The following is a 14,864-nucleotide window of genomic DNA, read 5'->3' as shown; positions in this document are numbered from 1 at the left end:
TGAAACAAAAAGTCCAAATAATGAGAAAGTATAAGTGACAATTATGAGAGAGAAAGTCTAAATTAAGACTTAGAAAACAATTTTATGAAATAAAGTTATAATGACAAATTAAGGTAGTAGTTATGAGATTATTAATTCTTAATTACAAGTTAAAGCCACTTAATGAGATTTAAAAGTCATAGTTTTGAGATAGAAGTAATAATTACAAAAAAGTTATAAACATGACATAAAATGACAACATTATGAGATTTAAAGTCATAATTATGGCATAAAAATGGTCAAAATGATTAGATTTAAGACAAAATTACAACCTAAAAATTCAAAATTATGATAGAAAGTGAAAATTACTAAACAAAACGTTGAAAATCATGATAGTCATACTACTGAGATAAAATAATAAAAGTTGTATATCATAATCAAATTACTTATAATATCAACCTTTTCGGTCATCATTCTGACTTTTAATCCCGTTACTTTGCATAAACTTGTATTAATCTATCATTAATAATGATATAACTTTCGTGTCTTTTTTTTTTTTAAATTAGATTTCTTTGAAGGGAATTATCACAGCCCAACTTTGATTTTCATGCTTTCTTTTAGATTTTAAGAATAGTTGCAATCAAGGCATACATAAGGGCATCCATCATGCATGTAGTGTATAAAAATATTTCCTTTTTGTGTTTTTAAAATTTAAAAAATATTTTTTGCACTTTACTTTCATGGTTAAATACCCCAAAATCATTTGACATTTGATATTTACAATCAGGTCTACACCTGATTAAAAAATTATTGCAAAGAAGGTGGAAAAACATCACTGTGTAGTATTTTCGTTGTTATGTATGTATGCCGCCACTTTTGGCTACTTCTACCCTGAGTGTAGGGATTTCTTTTTCACCACCTGAGGGTTAAGATAGAATGTTTCATATATCTATCGCATAAATGTATCTCACATTCATCTGGGAAAACTCCCATACAAGGTATGGTAGAACTAAACCCTGCCTGAACCTTCCTGGTTCTCTACAAATGACACTGATTGGTCCAGTTAGGCGTGGGACAATCATTTAAAACTAGATCTGCCTAATGAAAGACATGAAAAATGGCCAATGCATCTGCTTTGCAAGTTTATTTTAATATAAGAGTGTGGCCGATGTATTCATGTGGTTTTCTTGGAAGTTCTGGAGATTAAAGACATAAAATTTCCCAGTGTTGGATTCTTTAGATTTCTGTCTTTGTTGATGTGGTTTTGTTCAATTTTAACAAGTATCGTGACAACCCTGGTGTGAGTAAAAGACACGAGCAGGAGGGAGAAAATGATCCTGAGAAATAATGTGCGCCTTTGTGTAGGAGTCAGTATAAGCAGAGGCAATGCAAAGAGAGAGACAAAGTGACTTTGTGATCTCCCAGTCACAGACGCTGCTGTTTCCACCAGTTACATCAGCCAGGACTGCTACACTCTTCCTCCTTTATCCTCAAACTCAGAGCTCCTTTGACTTACAGATGTCCCAAGGCCCTGCTTCCACAAACTGGTGACCACACACGCAACAAAATCATTTACAGGCACAAACACAAGCCCACCACAGCCTAATCAACATTAAAAACTTGTGTCATCTTTAACATCTCTGCCATCCTCATGGCCTTCTGCAGCTTTAATGTTCCCTTCAATGAGCCAGACTGCCTTAAGAAAAAGCTCTATTTTGTTGGTGTTTATGTCTGCTAATACAGAGGAAGTGGCTATTCTCCCACAAGCACATGAACATGACTCACTCTTCATGGCATCGCTTCCAGATTTTTCTTCTCCTTTTGCCCCCCCCCCCCCCCCCACTCCCTCTTTCTCCCTCTCTCTGCTTCCCTCTTATCCATCTCTCCCTCTTCCTGTCCAAGCACAGTTCAGACTTTTCCTCTGTCAGATCCAGGGAGGCTGAAGGCTGAGTGCTCTGCAGGCCAGAGAGAAGCGGCGCTGAGCCTGAGGAGAGCTCACAGCAAACCCCGCCGCTAACACCTCGGATCTTCAGGGCTCAGAGTGGCCACACGTGGAGGCCAGCTCGACAAACGGGGGGACTAAAGGCCCAGTTTGGCTCGCTCTGGGGATTGGCTGGGTGCACACATAAGATATCAGGGGGTTGTGAAGTTAAAAGAAACAGAGTCAGACACGTTCAAATTGTTAAAGAATCCTCATCCTTGAATATTTGTAGCCCTGAGCCTTCTTTTGCAGTCATAGCACCACTGAACCTAAATGATCTTTCACCTTTGGCCCAAATTCTTAAGAAATGCTTGCCTTCAGGTGTTCTTGTGTTGTGCAAGCTTTGCTTCTAGTGTTTTGCAATTACATCAAGTCTCCTGGACAAAAGTATTTGGCCACACCTGTTAGTTATTGAATTCAGGTCTTTCAATCAGACACGTTACCACAGGTGTATAAAATCAAGCACCTCGCCATGCATTCTCCTTTTGCAAACATTTGTGATACTAAATGTGTCATTCTAAAGAGATCAGAGACTTCAAGCATGGTACTGTGGTGGATGCCACCTGTCCAATAAGACAGTTCAAGCAATTTCCTCCATCTACATTTAACTGTAAATGATATTATAAGGAAGTGGAAGCATTTAGGAACAACAGCAAATCAGCCACGAAGCAGAAGACCACACAAGATCGCAGAGGTCAATGACTGCTGAGGCACATGGTAGGCAAAACTCAATGGCAGTAATGTAAGCACAAAAAATGTGCAGCAGAAGCTTCACAAATGGGTTTCTAAGTCCAGTCCCAAGCATCAGATGGAGTGGTGTAAAGCATACCACACTGGACTGTGGAGCAGTGGAAACATGTTCTTTGGACTGGCAAATCATGCTGTTTGGCAGTCAGATGGGTGAGTCTGGATTTTGTGGATGCTGTTAACTGCATGACTGCACTGTGCCAAGTGTGAAGTTTGGTGGAGGAGGGATAATGGTATGGGGCTGTTTTTCAGGGTTTGGGTTAGGGCTTTTGTCTCCAGTGAAGGGCAACCTTAATGCTCAGCTTACCAAGACATTTTGGACAATGCTATGCTTCCAACTATGTGGCAATAGTTTGGGGAAGGCCCTTTTCTATTCCAACACGACTGTGCCCCAGTGCACAAAATTAGGACTATAAAGGCATGGTTTGTTGAGTTTGGTGTGGAAGAACTTTACTGGCCTGCACAGGGCCCTGACCATAACGCAGGGTTCCTGCAGATTTTTAAAACTCAAATTTAAGAATTTTGAAGAACTGAAAAGAGAAAAACTTACAAAAGCTTTTTTTTGCACAGGAAACTGTCAAAAATGAAAGCCATGAGATTTCTCAATACACCGGACCAGGGTTGAATTCTCTGATTTAAATACGGTTTATGAAATGTCAAATGGTAAAGGGCGAAATACATTTTTGGGGATAAACACCCACATTTGATGATTTCTAGTAGATTTAATGCCTCTTTTCTATCAATATGTTATACAATGATATTCATCAGAACTCATTTTTGCAGGTGTGCTGAGCTGACTCTACACAGTTTCACTATTGTATTATACTATATGAATATATATATATATATATATAGCCTACTATATTTTGCATATATTATACAACATTTTGCACCTTAACTTTTAAACACACATCTTTTTTTAATTAGTTCATTAATATTCATGCTACAATACCAAAATGCCCTGTTCATCTGTATATCTGCACATCCTACTCCTCTGAATATAATATCTCATTTTTATCAGACCCTTTTTGCATCATTTCATTGCTCTGTAAAGGGTGAATTGCTACTGACTGCAAAAAATGCACTTGTATATACCTCCTGTCCTTTTTTATTTACATTTTTTTAGCTTTAATTTATTTTATTTTTATTCAAATTCTATTGTATTCTACCACCTTTCTTATTTGTTGTGTTGCTGCAATGCCAGAAATTCCCCTCTGGGGATTAATTAAGTATTATCTTATCTTTTTAAAAATCAGAATAATGTTAAGGGGAGACTTGTTAAAATATGGGTGAACTGCAAGGAGTTTTTGGGCAATCTGGTAGCTCAGATGTTAGAGAACTTGATGAGATTTTCACAACACTATAGAGTTTATTACATGACAAGTAAGTTAGATAAAATCAGAGAGGGTCTTGGGGTCCTTCCCCAGAAAATTAAAAACAGCCAACAGTGAAATCCCTAAGATATGAGGAATATTCATGCAACAATTTGTGGATGAAGATGGTTAGAAAGCAAAGATTGTTTAAGGATGTGTCTTAGTCAAAGTGCCATCTAAAATTCAAGACCTCTCACTGGTTAAAAAAATAAGACTTTTTAAGACTTTTATGGCCTTAAATTTCAAATGTTTTTGATTAAGGACTTTTTAAGGATTTGCAACAACCCTTTCAACCCAATCAAGCACCTGGAGCGGAGATTGTGAGCTAGGCCTTCTCATCCAACCTCATAAATGCTCTACAGAATGAATGGGCACACATTCCCACAGAAACACTCCAGAATCTCCTTCAAAGCCTTCAAAAAAGAGTGGAGGCTGTTGTGGCTGCAAAAGGGGGTCATGACTCTGAGCAAAGCTGGACAGATGTTAATAAACCATGCTTTTTGGTTATGGCTATTTGTAGACCAATCAAAATCAGAATCAGGCTGAGAATGGGGGTTAGTATCAGCACTGCAGACTTGACCTTATACTGATATAAGGTCAAGTATTAAGACAAATCTACCATCCATCTGTCTAAAGGGATTACAGGTACACTAGAAAGACTAACAGAAAGCACTCGAGACTGTTATGAATCATTTAAATAGATTTGCCAGGTCATTTTCCTCCCTGTCACCATGGCGATACAAAGACAGAATGAACTCTTAATGGGTTCAAACTTTCTCTCTTTGTCTGCCTTTTCTCTCCCTCTCTCTCACTCATAATCAGTAAACGACGCACGCCGTGGATCTCGGGAGGCCTGACACGTGCATCGCATGTTCATTTGCAATCCAGCCATGACAATATCACGCTGGCATGACATTTAACAGGAGAATCAGCTCTGCATTAGTGCAACATCCTCCTTCATGTCTCGTCTGTATGTTCTCAAACACAAACGTCCTTTCAGTCTTTTCTTTATTGCTATAAAATGTAGTTAGTTCCATGTAATGCAGCTCTTTAGAACAGATATGATGCATTGCCTGCAGAGATGGATGCTTTCAAGTGGCAGCTCAGATAAGGCAGCGTGTTCTGTGTATGGCTTTCGTGGTTGCATGGTTTTTACATTAAAAGCAGCAGTGCCCAATGCACATTAGTGACACTCTAGTTTTTCTGCACCAGTGCTCTTCCTCTACCTCCTTATCTCCTCCTCCTGGTGCAGCTTTAACCTGTCTGCACTCCTCCCCCCGTCCTTACCCCAACACTACAGGCCCTACTTCCCAAACAACCCTTCAGCCTTCAAAAGACAGCCGCCCATTCAGAAGGTTTTGGGGGGTTGGTTGAGCGAGTGGGGGGAGGAGAATAGTGGAGGCATGTGGAAGGAGGGGAGGTGTGGGGTTCTCATTCCCGCTAAATTGTCCCACATGGCTGAGCGTGCTTAGTTTAAACAAACACAGCCACTTCCTCCTCACTGCGCACATCGGCACACATGCACACACCCACATGAGCACACACCAATCGGAGCGCAGGCATGCTTGAACTCCATCGCACAAAAACAAGCATGCACACAAATGCATAAACACACATACGCACAATACATTGTTTACCCTGGCAGGCAGAGGGCCATACTTTCAGTCTGACACTGTGGCCAGAGAACTTACAGCTGATCCTGAGACTGCACACCAACACGCCACAAGGATGGAGATATGGTTTTAGTTTGCATGCATTTTTAGCATATTTAGGTTATGATATGGCTTCTGGTTACAGTTAAAAAAGTTACACTTTAGTGAGGCTTTGACCTGACAGTCCACAATAAACATCTCAGCTAATGGGTCCCTGGAGGAAAAGCCCAAAACCCAAACTTATACCACAGAAGGAAACTCACAGAACAAACATCGGGCTCCAAGAGCTTGTGGATTTAAGTGTATGTATGCATGGTTGAGTATATGTCACTGTCATGTATTTTAGAGATGCATTAGGATGCTGTTTGCACCAGGAGTATATTTCTATATGTAAGGTGTGCTTTTGCTTAGGGCTTAAAAACTACATGGGAATCACAATATAGCCATCTGGCATTTATAAATCCCAGGAGGTGGCGGTCTTAAGATAAAGAGACCTGTTTAAAGTTCCATTAAAATAAGAGGTGTAACAGTATTTGTATTCATCCTGTCTGCAGTCCTTCATTGTCATACACGAGTGGTGATTTTGCACGAGTAACAACTGCACCAGCTGTTTCCAGACAACTGTGTGACAGTGTCACGGCATGCTCAATAAATCATGTAACAGCCATAATTGCACAAGTCAGTTCTATGTTGCTTTTCATTTTGCATATTTTTTCTAGGGCTGTCAAAAGATTAAACATTTTATTCGCAGTCATCTCAGAATTTCTGTAATTAATCATGATTAGCTGCACCCTTTAATCACATCTTAAAATTCCACTATTTTGCATTTTAAGCTGTTTTTGTGAAGTAAAATTGTAGCTCCAGGGAGATGCTGACATGGCCTCATCGTGGTGTGTTAAAAGAGACAATAAATCAGTGACTAATCACGATTAAAAAAAAAAATTCAGAGCAGTAATTGTGGATTGTAGTTAACTGCGATTAACTTGATTAATCTTGACAGCCCTGGTTCTTTCATTGTCCTCCTTTTATTATAGCCCAAACTGTAACCGTACTACACCACAGTTGGTACACTATCACAGGTAGTCAGTTGTCCATGAGAACAATAAAAGAAAGAAAATAAATAAACAAAGAAAACCTTAGAATTATTATTAATTATAATTATAAGGTTTAAAAACCCTCAGTTTATGTTAAAAGCTCTGCATTGGTTCAGACCAGTTCAGCTGTTATTGCAGACACCCATACAGAGGCTAAAGTTCGGGACGGAGTGGTCGCAGGATCCAGTCCTGATCCTGGCACTGTTTGGTGCAATTCTCTCATGTTTCCTGTCTCTCTTCAGCTGTCCTATCAAAATAAAGGTTAAAAAATCCCAATAATCTTTAGAAATAAAACACTCTGCACTGCTACCATTACCTTACTCATATTAGATATTACCAGTTCAGCACTGAATAATAGATAATAGGCTGCACAAAAAAACTTCATTTCATCCTTACTGCAACAGTGTCATTTCTCCCTTGGCATTTATACTGGACTCATGCTCCTATATGATGGAGGGGTGTGTCTGCTTTCACACTATTTAATTGCAAATATCGCATGTTAGCTATCACCTACCCTCAGATTTAAAGGTGCCAATTAAAGCACCTTTGACACATGCACAGAACTCAGAAAGGAGTTTCTAGAGTGAGCTGCATGTGTGAATGCAAGCAGACTAATTTTTCACCTACAACTTGGTGAATGGACTTGAGTTTCCATATACATAAAGCACTTTTTATGCAGCAGGTCACACTTACCCACACCTCTTCACTCCATATTCAAACACTGACAACATAGTAGGCTACCATGCAAACTAGCCAGCAGTATTAGCCAGTCCCATTCATATGCATCCATACTCATTCACTCACCACTGATATAGCAGTGGGAGCAATTTGGGGTTAAGAGATTTGCCCAAGGACACATCATCATGTGACTGCAGGAACTGAAAGATGACCGACTCTACTTACAGAGCCCTAACTTCTTTCTCCTGCCAGGCCCCAGATTTCCTTGTGAAGCTGATGTAGCAGAACAGGACAACAGGAGAATTTACCACAAGCAAGTGGGAGGGGGTTGGTGACTTTAATTTCCTGCAATCAGGAATAGACTGGGTCCCGATAGGTCCCATGAAGACGTAGACTGTATGCATGGGACGTGTGCGATCTCCATACACAAATTAAACTGGTGCATTATGTTTTATATTTGTCTGTTCTTCTCTACTCTTTTGTTAATATTTTGGTTTTGTCCAACTACATATAGCATTGATATAATGGCACTATAGCTTTAAATAACAGACTGTGGCTTCATCCACCACTTCTAGGTCACTCTTATTTCATCATGCCTTGCCTCAGGAGAACCCTATCACCCTCCCATCCAGCAGAGATAGTCCCCCCGCTGTGAGGTGCATGTATGGATAGCAAGATAAGGATGATTTCAGGGGCAGCTGGCCTGAAATTCTCTAGAAATTTAAAGGAATGCATGTGGGAAAACAGCTTAAGTGTTAACTGTTGTCTTGAAGAGAACAATCTTTTTGCTTCATTCTTATTTTGATGAAGAAAAACACAAAAACAAGTAAAGCTGGATTTCGGGTAAACTATTCTGACACTGGAATATCTGATCATGATGTATAGAGTATAACAACTTTGCTGCAAAAATGTATTGATTGAACCGGTATTTTGATACAGACTCAGGTAAATGAAATATTCCAAGTGTTTTTTTTTTTAAATACACAACCCTTATGATGTAGTTAACAAGCCAACAGAAGGCGGCAGATGCTAAACTGAGTTGGTACTCACTTATGTTTATGCCAGCAAGACTATAAGCAAAGATACCGGATTATTTCAGGTTTCATTAACACAAGAAAGTCAAGTTGGACTTAGTCATGCAAACTGTGCAATAAACAAGGTAAAACACTGCAGCAGCACCAATATTCAATGCACAAAATCAGGCAGTCAACAACAACAGCTAGGCTCACCCAGCATTGAATGACACTCTTAAGTTCCTCCTCTTCTTAGTAGGATCAGGAGATCATTAGTAGCACTTTATGATTCATTTGTTAGGACTTGCTGTACAGCGTCACTAAAGATGAAGGCTTCAGGCAGCTGCTTATTGAGTATCAGTAACACTGTTTATTTCTCATTGGTCCATCACTGTTACAAGTTCTCTCCATTTGCAGCTTATGTCTCTGTATTGTGATACATATGGTATCTTGGCCTCTGTATCGCGATATGTATCATATCGTGGCCTCTTTATCATGATACGGATTGTATCCGGGCCTCTGTACCACGATACGTATCATATTGTGGCCTCTGTATCCTGATAAGAATCGTATCGTGGCCTATTTATCTCGATATGCATCATATCATTGCCTCTGTATCAAGATACATATTGCATCATGACCTCTATATTGTGATATAATACTATTGTGGCCTCTGTATCATTAAAGATATTGTGGCTACTGTATAGTGATACCAATTATATCATGGCCTCTGTATCATGAGATATATTTTATTGTGGACTCCGTTTCATGATACGTATCGTACTGTGGCCTCTATATCATGCTATGTATCCTCTTGTGGTGTCTGTATCGCAATACAATACATCACAATACATATTGTCCTTTGTATGGCAACAGGTATTGTTTGTGGCCTCTGTATTGTGAACCTTGAACCTAGTGATATGCAATGTATCATGGCCCCAGTATGGAGATATACATCGTATTTTAGCCTGTATATGGTGATATCAATCATATCATGGCATCTATATCGCAATGTTTATCGATTGTGAGGCTGAGCGAAATACCCAGCCCTAGCTGAAAATGCTGAAAAAAAAAGGAAATTCTTAATGAACCAAAGCTGCTTTTCACTTTTGAAATGAGGAAATATTCTGTTTGTGTACGCAAATGTTATCCAAAGGAGAACTTTAGGGAGGTGAAAGTGAATAAAAAGTTCCTGAAAGTACAGCTGCAACAAAAAAAATGTCATTTTTGTGACTTATTTCCTTTACTTTTGCTGTTCAGTTCATGGTAAAACCTACTTAACCTCTCTATGGCTCGATCACCTCGTTGCATTGCTGTGTACTTCACTGCAATGACCTACAATCTTCATAATCAGCTCTACATTACAGGCGGGGAGTAAAGAAGGGAGTAAAGGAGGACAAACTGCAGAGCGCGGACAATGAGGCCACATTCGGTGCCAGCGGACCTGCTGCCGCCCGTCCTGCACACACAGCACGTCCCTGCTGCTAACGCCGAGCTCCATCAGGGCCGCATGCCAGGAGTCTTAATTAAGACTGCTATGCCAAGTCAAGAAGTGAATACTACCTCCTTTCACACATAAAAACACACTCATAGAAACAGATGGATGCACAGAAAGTTAAATTCTTGGATGGGTGAGTTTGGAAAACCTCAGAGAGACGTTCAGATCATGCGTTTTATGGGCCATGAAAAAGCTCACTCAGTGGGTGGTGTATTTGTGTGTGTAGGTGGGTGGGTGCTGAAAGAGAAAGACTATTTAGTCACACCTACATGAGAAACCTGTCTCCTCTCTCACAGACAAGACAACAACCCAGTCTGTGAGATCTCCTCTCAAACACACGGAGCTTTAAAAGCACCACGCAGCAGGGAAATCATGAATGAATGCTCCTTTACATGCCTAATTCCATGACTAACCCATCGCCTTGGTTATGAATGTCTGTGAGGGAGCGTCTCAGGGAGCAGGCAGCGCCGTTTAACCCATCCGAAACGACTGAAAAATGAGAGAGGACACTTGTGGGAAGAGAAAGCCAATGGAAAGTGTACATACAATCATCAAACACACACTCACAGACACACACACACTTATAACACCCCTCCCCACAGCCTGGGGTCACAGGGTCACATTCCTCCTCCTCAATCAGCCTCAGGATTTCACACACTGGGTTGGGGATGTGGGTGTGTGACCATGGATGTGCCTGTCTATGTGTGTGTTTGGGATGTTTTAGTGATTTGTGGGGGGTCCGGCTTCAGGGCGAGGAGGGGAGACGGTAGGAAAATAGGGGAGAAATAGCCACACCAAGCCTTAGAATTCTAATTTCAACCCATAAAAGCAGGATTTTAAAAAATATTGTTAAAGTAAATAAAGCTTTTCCAAAATGGGTCACTGTGAGGTGTGCTTAAAGAGGTTTAAGTGCTTCCTTTTCCTTCCTTTTCTCCTGTGGTCAGGGAAGTTAGAACAGCTGAAGGAAAACATAGTTGGTCCCATCTATTTTTATTAGAAATAGATAATACAATATGCTGAAAAATACAACTTGAAATTTAGTTCAGGTTCCTCCCATTTCGCCAGAGCAATCCGGCTAGAAGGGCCTTGGTAAGAGAGGTCACCGAGAACCTGATGGTCACTCTAACTAAGCTCCAGAGATCCTGTGTGGACATGGGACAAAGCTCCAGAAGGATAACCATCACGGCAGCCCCACACCGATCTGGGCTTTAAGGTGGAGTAGCTAGATGGAAGCCCTTCCTCAGTGCAAAACACATGAAAACCCGCCAGGAGTTTACACAAAGCACCTGAAGGACTCTCAGACTGTGAGAAACAAGATTCTCTGGTCTGTTGAAACCATGATTGCACAGTTTGGCCTCAATTCTAAACATCACCTCTCATGACCTGTCCAGTACCATCCTAACAGTATAGTATGGTGGTGGCAGCATCATGCCGTGGGGGTGATATCAGCAGCAGGGACTGGGAGACTGGTCAGGGTTGAGAGAAAGCTGTTTCACAGTGCTTAGGGCTTCAGACGGGCTGAAAGATTACCTTCGAACATTACAGTGACCCTAAGCACACATCTGAGACAACACAGGAGTGGCTCAGGGACAACTCTGAGAATGTCCTAGAGGGGCCCAGCCAGAGCCCTGACTTGAACCCTGTTGAAGCTCTCCGGAGAGACCTGAAAATAGATGTCCCCTGATGGTCCCTGTCCAACCTGACTGAGCTTGAGAGATGGAAGCCTCTTCCCAGTGCAAAACAGTTTTTTACAAAACCCTCTGAACAAATTAGTTAGTGGAGTTTCAGGCTGGACTAACAGACCTACAACAGCTGAAGTCTTTCTTTATTCATCATCATTCCTTATGCATATCGTTACATCCCTTCCTGTTGGTCACACTGGCTGTGGTGGTTTCAGTCATCAAGCAAAACCTATTATTTGTTGCTTTTTCATGTTTGAATTATCTTTTTAAGAACCACATAAAAGAAGGGGAATGATCTGTGAGGAGGAGAGGAGAAATGGCAGGTATGTGGGGCAGGGATTGGTGGGGGAAGATGAGGTGAGAAGAGGGGAGGGAGGGGTCAGTGTGTGTCTGTATGCCCTGTAAGGGGGACAGAAGAGGAGGGGGAGGGTGGCTTCACAAGGGAAAGTAATAAAACATGTGGCTTCGCATTAAAAAACACATACTTCCTCCCTAAGCAGGCACAGATTGAGGTCCTGCTAACCCGACACCATGCAGCATGTGTTACAAGGCAAAAGCATACAGAGCTGAGGAAAAGTAATTTCCCCTTTCCTGATTTCTTATTTTTTGCATATTTGTTACACTTAAATGTTTCAAATCATCAAATTAATTTAATATTAGACAAAGATATCCCACATAAATAGGGTAAAGATCTGAGTTACTGACATCTATCAGTCTGGAAAGGCTTACAAGGCCATTCCAAGGCATTTGGATTCCAGCGAACCATGGTGAGAGCCATTATACACAAATGGAGAAAACTTGAAACAGTGGTGAACCTTCCCAGGAGTGGCCAGCCTACGAAAATGACTCCAAGAGGGCATCAATGACTCATCCAGGAGGTCACAAAAAGAACCCAGAACAACATCTAAAGACGTGCGGACTTCACTTGACTCAGTGTAAGTCAGTGAGAGCCATTACCTACAAATGGAGAAAAGTACGAACAGTGATGAATCTTCCCAGGAGTGGCCAGCCTACCAAAATGACTCAAGGAGCGAATCGACAACTCATCCAGGAGGTCATAAAAGAAGCCAGAACAACATCTAAAGACCTGCTGACCTCATTTGACTCAGTGAAAGTCAATGAGAGCCATTACCCACAAATGGAGAACACTTGGATCAGTGGTGAATCTTCCCAGGAGTGGCCAGCCTACCAAAATGACTCCAAGAGTGAATCGACAACTCATCCAGGAGGTCACAAAAGAATCCTGAACAACATCTAAAGACCTGCATTTTTTGCAGCCTAGGGTGGAACTAACAGTTATTAGATTAAGGGGCAATTACTTTTTTACATAGGGTCAGGTAGTTTGGATGGCTTTTTTTCCCACTTACTAATGAAATCACCATTTAAAAACTGCATTTGTATTTACTCATGTTATCTTTGTCTAATATTAAATTTTGGTTGAGGATCTTAAACATTAAGCTAAGTGTAACAAATATGCAGAAAACAAGAAATGAAAAAGGGGCAAATACTAGTTTCACAGCTCTATATAAGGTGTTCTGAAACATAAAAAATAAAGCATGCTTTAAATTGAGTGCATGTCTTTCTACTTTCAGCCGTAATAATAAAAAAAAGAGTTCAGTTAAAGATTCAGTTCACACACACACCTGAAGCCGAGCCTGCAGCAGACACTTGAGATACACTCTCATAATGCTCACAGTCAGGCATAAAAACAGCCATTAACAAGCGGCGGAACTTTCCATGCACCTGCCAACTAGCAACACCAACACGCCTGGCATGCTAATGCAGGCACGTAAAGTCAGCTCTGTGTGTGAGTATGTTTCATGCATGTGTGTTAAGTCTGTACCGTGAGTGTGTGTGTGCGCACAGGTATGAGCTCGATCCCTGACTACACACACCCACATGAGAGGCAGCTCTTCAGCAAGCCAGTGGAAGCAGCTACGTCTCCAAGTGATGAGAACTTGTTGAGAAACTCTGACAGCCTAATTTCTGGATTCCAAACATTTTATCTCTCCATCGTAATCCCTTTATTTCATCATCTGCTCCCCTCTTGCTCTGTCACTCCGCTGCAGCTGCTGCCAGGAACTGAGGGGATGAAACCGAGTGATGAGCAACGACTCAAACTAGAGAAGTGAAAGTTTTTGATGAAGTCACTCGTTGCATCACGAGCCAACTGCTGTGTATTCAAATGCAACAAGGCATAAAAAAAATGCTGAAATTTGCAAAAAAATTATAACATTACCTCAAAGACTTAAACATTACTGTACAGGGCTAAAGTTCACTGTGATCCAGAGCTGACTAGATCTGACTGTGTTTAGCTCTGAACTCACTTTGCAATCATGGCCGACAGATTTTGACATTCCTTGTAAATTTTTCATCAGAAGCTTCTGTTTTCATGTCCAGATTTTATTCTATTGCACCAAAGTGATATCACAACTCCTGACTGACCATTGCTTTCATCATTCACTATATCTTTATTGACTGATTTTATAATAGAATTTGCAGAACGCCATTAAAAACAGTTGACATAACTTTGACAACGAGATGTTTTCAGCCGTGACAATAGTTTCAGCTTGGAAATACTTTTCTGTGACTGTTTGTCATAATCATGGTTATTTTTTTTTAATACTGATATCATTATTATGATATACTAGTAGTTTCCAAACTCTTCAGCCTGCAACCCCAAACTAAAGTATTCCCACTTTGTGAAACACTCACATATACCACTTTGCACCTGAATTGAAGATGATTAATTAGATCTGGCATGTTGTCATGAAGGTTAACTGATATTTTGCATTGTTCCAGGTCCTCTTCCTCAAAACCAGTGGCTGTTTTACCTTTTAATTAATTTAGCTCTTACTTTTCAAACTAACCAGAGTACGAGCTTGCTCCTCACTCAAATTAAAGTGAGAGCTATCTAGTGGGAGGGGCCGAGCACAGGCTGTGCCTTAAGTAAGGAGAGGGTGTCCTCCATGAAGATAAAATCTGATTTAAAATTTAATCTCAATAGCTAAGCTGTTACCCTGTAATCAGAATCAGCTTTATTGGCCAGGTATGTGTGCACATATGAGGAATTTGACTGTGGGTAAACTTTGCTCTCTTAGTACACAAAAATATACATTATAAATACACACTATGAACATTGCACACCTTAACTTATAAATACAAAC

General features: G+C 40.6%; 1 protein-coding gene across 3 annotated transcripts in view; it reads right to left on the bottom strand.

Annotated features, from left to right (window-relative positions):
• The window catches only part of fndc3ba (fibronectin type III domain containing 3Ba), a 171,339-nt gene that overhangs the window by 147,497 nt on the left and 8,978 nt on the right, over positions 1 to 14,864 (bottom strand). The window lies entirely within an intron of this gene.

The sequence above is a fragment of the Cheilinus undulatus genome, linkage group 18 (assembly GCF_018320785.1).
Source record: "Cheilinus undulatus linkage group 18, ASM1832078v1, whole genome shotgun sequence".
In the NCBI taxonomy this organism is placed as follows: domain Eukaryota; kingdom Metazoa; phylum Chordata; class Actinopteri; order Labriformes; family Labridae; genus Cheilinus; species Cheilinus undulatus.
Note: the sequence above shows the minus strand (reverse complement) of the source record. Positions and strands in the feature narration are given on the sequence as shown.